This window comes from Panthera uncia, assembly GCF_023721935.1.
Source record: "Panthera uncia isolate 11264 chromosome D3 unlocalized genomic scaffold, Puncia_PCG_1.0 HiC_scaffold_9, whole genome shotgun sequence".
NCBI classification, from domain to species: Eukaryota; Metazoa; Chordata; class Mammalia; order Carnivora; family Felidae; genus Panthera; species Panthera uncia.
Window position 1 is genome coordinate 768,557 of NW_026057587.1, and position 6,000 is coordinate 774,556.

Here is a 6,000-nt window from a genome sequence, read left to right on the forward strand (position 1 = left end):
CAGATAGCCCAGAGTCCAATGACTCAATAAAACCGAGTCCCTCGGAGTCCACTGGGGCCACCATCGCTGGTGCACGTCAGTGGTGCTGGGTCTGAAGAGAAACCACTTTGTTTGAAGACTGGCTGCCGGCTGCTCACTCACAAGGAAGGAGCTAGAAGTTTTTCACAAAATCTCATCTTGGCCGTTCTTCGTAATCTTTGAATTCTGCTCTTTCTGAAGACGGTGCAACATCATGTTTGTTTGTTTCTCCCTTGGCAAGTTTTTAAAGAGCTCTGTAAAATTCTGCGCCTCTCCGAGTGTTATTTTTGCCTTCCTATTTTCCCACGTCTCCTGTGTTTTCTGTGGCAAGGGGCGTGGGTCTCTTGAGTTACGAGTCTGTTCCTCGCCAAGGGCTTCCTCAACCATTGACTAATGAAGGCGACCAGGGAGGTGATCTTAGTGGGAACCAATTTCAAAAGTTAGACCAGAAGGCTCACGGGGGGGAGGCATGGGCAGTGTCCAAGGCAGTGAAAGTAAGACCTTCTTTAAATGGGGCTGTGAGGGGCGCCTGGGTGGTTCAGTGGGTGAAGCATTTGACTCTGGATTTCGGCTTAGGTCATGATCTCCCAGTTGGGGAGATCGAGCCCCGCGTGGGGCTCCACGCTGACAGTGTGGAGCCTGCTTGGGGTTCTCTCTCTCCCTCTCTCTGCCTGCACCTCTTCCCCCCCACTCCCCACTCTCCGTGTCTCTCTCAATAAATAAACATCAAAAAAAAAAAAAAGGCGCTGTGGATCCTCCGAATTCAAAGAGACAAAAATGGAGCCTGGGAGTCTGACCGCAGGGCGAGATTCCTCTCTGTCAGGGTCGCACAGGTAACGCTCACGTGGCCAGGCTGATGACGTGGGGACAAGCAGTGGGTCCTGTGACCCAGTGAGGCAGGGGTGGCGGGCTGGGGGGACGCACCCATCTAACCGGGAGATGCCGGCAGCGTTAGCCCCCGGTTGTCACGTAGGAACGCGGGCTCGCGGCCACACAGTCAGTCTCCTGTTGGTGGTTTCAAACCCCGAAGTCTGGCTTGGATGCAGCGTGTTGTCAAGTTCCAGATGCGGACACCTAAACGTCCCCGCGAAGGGCAGCGGGTCTCCGTTCCAGTTTGCAGGCTTCGCCCATAGAAATGCTTGTAAGCGGCCCTCCGCCGGCATCCGCTGCGAGTGCTTGTGACCCTGTGGGTTTTTTTTTTTTTTTTTGTCTCCGGAGCCTCAGATCTCAGCCTGCGCCCTACGCCCGGGGCGCGTTCTTGCTGCTCTGCCGCGCGCGCACCACCTCGTACCGCGTGGGTCTCCTCGCCGAGTGGGGCGGGCTGCCCCCTCGCCCCTTCCCCGTGCCGCGATCCCACGCTTTCCGCCGCCCTGTTCTCCTTGCCGCCAGCAAAGGCTGCCTCCTCTCGCTGCCCTTCTGACTCTCACCCGCCTTCAGGGCCCGGCCCACCCCGTCCTCTTCTGAGAAACCTCCTTTGCCTGGATCTTACATTCATTTTGCCCTTACTGTGAGCGCGAGGTGGTTTGACTGAAAGTGCACTTGTCTCCTGGTCCCCAGCTCCTTTGATGTTGCACCCAATCCTGTCCCCAAGCAGCAGACACCCGACTCAAATGGCTTAATCCAGACAGGCAGTTAGTCAGCTCACGTAGTAAAATCCAAGGTGACATGTGACATCAGGCACAACGGGATCTAGGTGTTATGATGATATCCTCAAGAACCTGTTTCTCCATCTTTTGGCTTTTTGTCGGCCACGTGAACTTCCTGTGGGCTGACAAGCCAGTCTCAGCAGCTCTAGACTTTCACCCTATCAGTTGGGGAATCCGCTCACAAAGAGTCCTTCTCCTTCCCAGTGATCCCGACAAAAATGGCTGCTTGTGCTTCATTGGCCCAGCCCGAGTCACGTGCCCACCTCTGAACCAATCGCTGTGACCAGTGGAATAGGACACACCGATTGGCCTGGCCTGGGTCACGTGACGACCCCAGACTTTCACGTAGTCTGAGCTGCACGTGAACCACGTCAGAGAGAAGGAAATAGATACCAGGTTGGCTAGGATCATATATGTTCACTGTAGTTGGGTCTCCAACTAAATGAGAAAATTTAGCGTTTAGAATTTGTAAATCAGAACTCTTAGCCAGTTTTATTCCTAAGTAGGTATTAATTTATTTCTTTAAACAAATAAACAGCTTCGTAAATAACTTTGTTTCGACTTACCACGTGATGTGCTGGCTGGTGGGGTGCTATGTGGAACGGAGAGAATAAGACAGTTCTGATGAGTCTGGCAGTGAAGCCGGGTCTGAAAGAATTATCCAAGCGGTTAAGGAGAATTATGAGAAATGATGTGACGGAGAAATATTAGGAAATTTGAGTGTAAAACAGGGAGGTCTGGTACAGTCTGGGAGGTCGGACGTGACTTTCCGGAAGAGGGGACACCACGCCAGATCTGGAGAATAAGTGGGTGTCACCCAAGGGAAGCGTGTGTGGGTTTGGGGGTATGGATATTGTTTCCATAGGCTCATTAAACTCAGACTGGATGTTGAATTTATAACACCATGGGTTAAGTTTCTATAAAGGCTTCTTTTAAAAAAAAATTTTTTTTTTAGTATTCATTTTTGAGAGAGAGAGAGAGAGAGAGAGAGCCGGGCAGGGGCAGAGAGAGAGGGAGACACAGAATCCGAAGCAGGCCCCGGGCTCCGAGCCATCAGCACAGAGCCCGACGCGGGGCTCGAATTCAAGATCATGACCCGAAGTGATATCAGACACTTAACCGACTGAGCCACCCAGGTGCCCGTATAAAGACTTCCTAATAAAAAAGTTCTTGTGACTTTCCTGAGGATGATTAACACCAATAAAATATGGTTCTTTCTTCTGGAAGAGGACTTGGCTGATTCACTGTTACCGACCTGTGAACTTTTGGTCTACACGGTTGTCTTGGTATTTGTGGTTGTTGTTAAGCCATTCACAAAGCCTCAGGCCCACGGCCCAGAGGCTCATGTTAATGAGCTAGGCTTAGGGATGGAGTTTGGGACTTAAGAATGCAGGTTCCCTCTGGAACTCTAACTGGGCCCATGATGTTGAGGCTTTCAGTCTTAGTGTTCAGAGTATCATGTTCCATGATACCTTAAGTTGTAGGGTAAGAATTTGTTTCCCAAATATTAAGCACACCATTGAACTTCTTCCTCTGGACTTGATGACACTTCTAATTGTCTCCTGACCCAGACCACTTTACTCAAATCCTACTTATAATGCAAATGGGTTTTCGTCAGTGGGAGGATAGTTTTAAAGTGCAACATTCATAATCCTCTGTGGGCTGGGCATCCCCTGAGATCAGAGTGGAACTCAGGCTGTGGTCCGAATTGCTACGTCCTTTTCTTGCCACAATAGGGCTGGATGGTAATGGGATTGGGTTCAGAGTGTGATGTGCATTTCAGAATTAATTTCCTACTGCCTTTTCTAAGATAAACACTGTTAGTTATTCATAACTTTCCCTCTCTCTGTGCTGATCATCCTGCATTTTTGATTTGCAAAATCAATTTTATTTTGGCCCATTTTCTCTATTTATTGTTGTGATTGCCTGGACCGATTGTCTTTGGAAATCCATGACGGTGCATGTGAGAAAAATCCGGTCACTTCACGGGAGAGTCCTTGAAATCTGAACTCTCCCTGCTTTGAAAGGAAGTTCTGGAGGACAGCTCAAATCCAGCTTTCTTTTGCTGAGGGTGGGAAATTTGGAGGTGGTAATGGAGAACGAGGCCCTCTTTTCCTTCTTGGTCCAGGATAGTCACGGTTAATATGTATCCAAAGGTTGGGGTGCCTGGGTGGCTCAGGCTGAGTGTCCGACTTCAGCTCAGGTCAGGATCTCGCCGTCCGTGAGTTCTAGCCCCACGTCGGGCTCTGTGCCGACAGCTCGGAGCCTGGAACCTGCTTCGGATTCTGCGTCTCCCTCTCTCTCTGCCCCTCCCCTGCTCACGCTCTGTCTCTCTATATCAAAAAAGGAATAAATGTTAAAAAAAAGTTTTAAAATGTATCCAAAGGGTGACCTGATGCTAATGGTGAAAAACCAGCCCAGCCGGGGGTCACCTCTGTCAGGTGAGAGGTGCCTGCTTGCACTCTCTGGCCTTCTCCAGCTTGGTCCAGCATGTCAAATGTCTGCATGGGGCGGGGCCACCTTTCTCTTTAGCTTTTGGATTGGGGGACGGGCAGGAGTTCGCTGTGGCTCCCCTTTCTGGTGTTCATAATTAAAAACCAGTCTGAACATTCATGACCCATCATTTGCATTGTGGGGTCTGAGGCGCACCAGGCAACTTTGGTGTTCACTCTAATTGCCCTGTGCAAGTTACCCCGTGCCCCGAGCGTGAGTTCTGGAATTGATTTCCAGACCAGACTGCAGGAGTATTAGCCCAATACTGAAGTTAGCAATCGGCTTCAAGGGCACAGGCTAATTATTTATTTTGCTAAATAGCGCAGGCCCACTCTGGCTTAATTACAGTAGTTTTGCCGTGAAAAAGAATTGTGGTGTTTCCACGTCACCATATCTCATTAATGAGACTTTGCTCACTTTTATCGGCTATGCTCTGCAGTGCCCCTTGGTTTGAAATGATTTGCTAATTTGCTAGTGTCATTTACGGAAGAGGAACATTTCCAAACTGTCTTTGGTAGGTGAAACGTTTGTTGTTTGGAAAAGCCTTAATGTTAATCTCTTCCCGGCTTTCAAGACCCGACTGTATACAAACAGATCATCGTTGCCGTCTTTGTGCGTCTCACAATTGGCATTCGGTTCAATCCCAGCATCAAGGATCCCAAGTGCCAGGACCCTGGCCACGTGTCCTAAGGATTGAGCCCACCAACCATCAAGGGTCCTATGTTTGAGTCCTAAGTCTGCCGCTAGATAGCTGGGTGGCCTTAGACAACTTACCTAACGTTTATGGGATTCAGTTTACTAATATGTAAGACAAGCGGGTTCATCCTTGTATTCAGATATAATCTGAGTGGCTCCTGTGTGCCAGAGAGCGTTGCAGGTACTGGGAATATAACAAAAAACAGGATTAGACAGGATTCCTCATCACCAGGAAAAGACCACGGAAAAGACAGACGATGAACACGTATGTGAAGAAACGAGATCATTTAGGTGAGTGATAATTCTGTGACTCAAAATGTAATGGAGACAGCTAGGGGTAGAGGGGCTGCTTGAGGGAGGGACACCAGGGATCCCCTCTCTGGGAATGGAAAACGGCGATATTAGAAAGTTGAATAAAGAAAAGGAGCCAGGGGCGCCTGGGTGGCTCAGTCGGTTGAGCGTCTGACTTCGGCTCAGGTCATGATCTTGTGGTTCGTGGGTTCGAGCCCCGCGTCGGGCTCTGGGCTGACAGCTCGGAGCCTACTTCAGATGCGGTGTTTTTCTCTCTGCCCCTCCCCACTTGAGCTCACTCTCTCTCTTTCTCAAAAATAAACATTAAAAAATTTTAAAAAAGAGAAACCTCTTGTGAAGCCACATGTCTATCCCTCTCCCGATGATCAGAAATTGTCCGAATATAATATGCAATTTGAGATTGTAGTTTTCCTGTTCTTTTCAGTGAGGTCCCATGATGTGAACTGCAGGAACTTTTAACTAGCATTGATATTTTGCTAATTGATGATTTCTCCTAAATCAATTAGGAGAACAGGGCAGCTACCAAATAATGGCTTCAGCAGGTGAGGCACTAACTCTTCTAAGACAAATATATGATGGCTTTGTAGGTCTTGCTGGTATCTAGACATGAACAATTCAGTGACTGTCTTGTGCAACTCAATATATTGCTCAAGAGTTAGCAGGAAAGAGTCTTAGAGTCTGGTTCACATAATTCCAGGCAGGGCTGGACCTGGCTCCCCACTCCCATGGAGCCCACTGGCCCAGGGATTCCCACCTGGATGGATGACTCTGACTCCTTCCTCCTTCCTCCTTCCTTCCTTCCTTCCTTCCTTCCTTCCCTCCCTCCCTCCCTCCT

The 6,000-nt window shown here is 49.2% G+C and overlaps 2 protein-coding genes and 1 non-coding gene across 3 annotated transcripts in view; 2 read left to right on the forward strand and 1 right to left on the reverse strand.

Annotated features, from left to right (window-relative positions):
* Positions 1–3,981, reverse strand: part of SCARB1 (scavenger receptor class B member 1) — a 500,386-nt gene extending 496,405 nt beyond the window's left edge. The window contains exon 1 of the mRNA XM_049620666.1: positions 3,938–3,981. The gene's annotated coding sequence lies outside the window, so the exon portion shown is untranslated. The remainder of the gene's footprint in view (positions 1–3,937) is intronic.
* The window catches only part of LOC125915015 (transmembrane protein 132B), a 228,163-nt gene that overhangs the window by 83,693 nt on the left and 138,470 nt on the right, over positions 1–6,000 (forward strand). The window lies entirely within an intron of this gene.
* TRNAR-UCG (transfer RNA arginine (anticodon UCG)) lies at positions 5,289–5,373 on the forward strand. Its single transcript has one exon. It is a non-coding gene; the product is annotated as a tRNA-Arg (tRNA).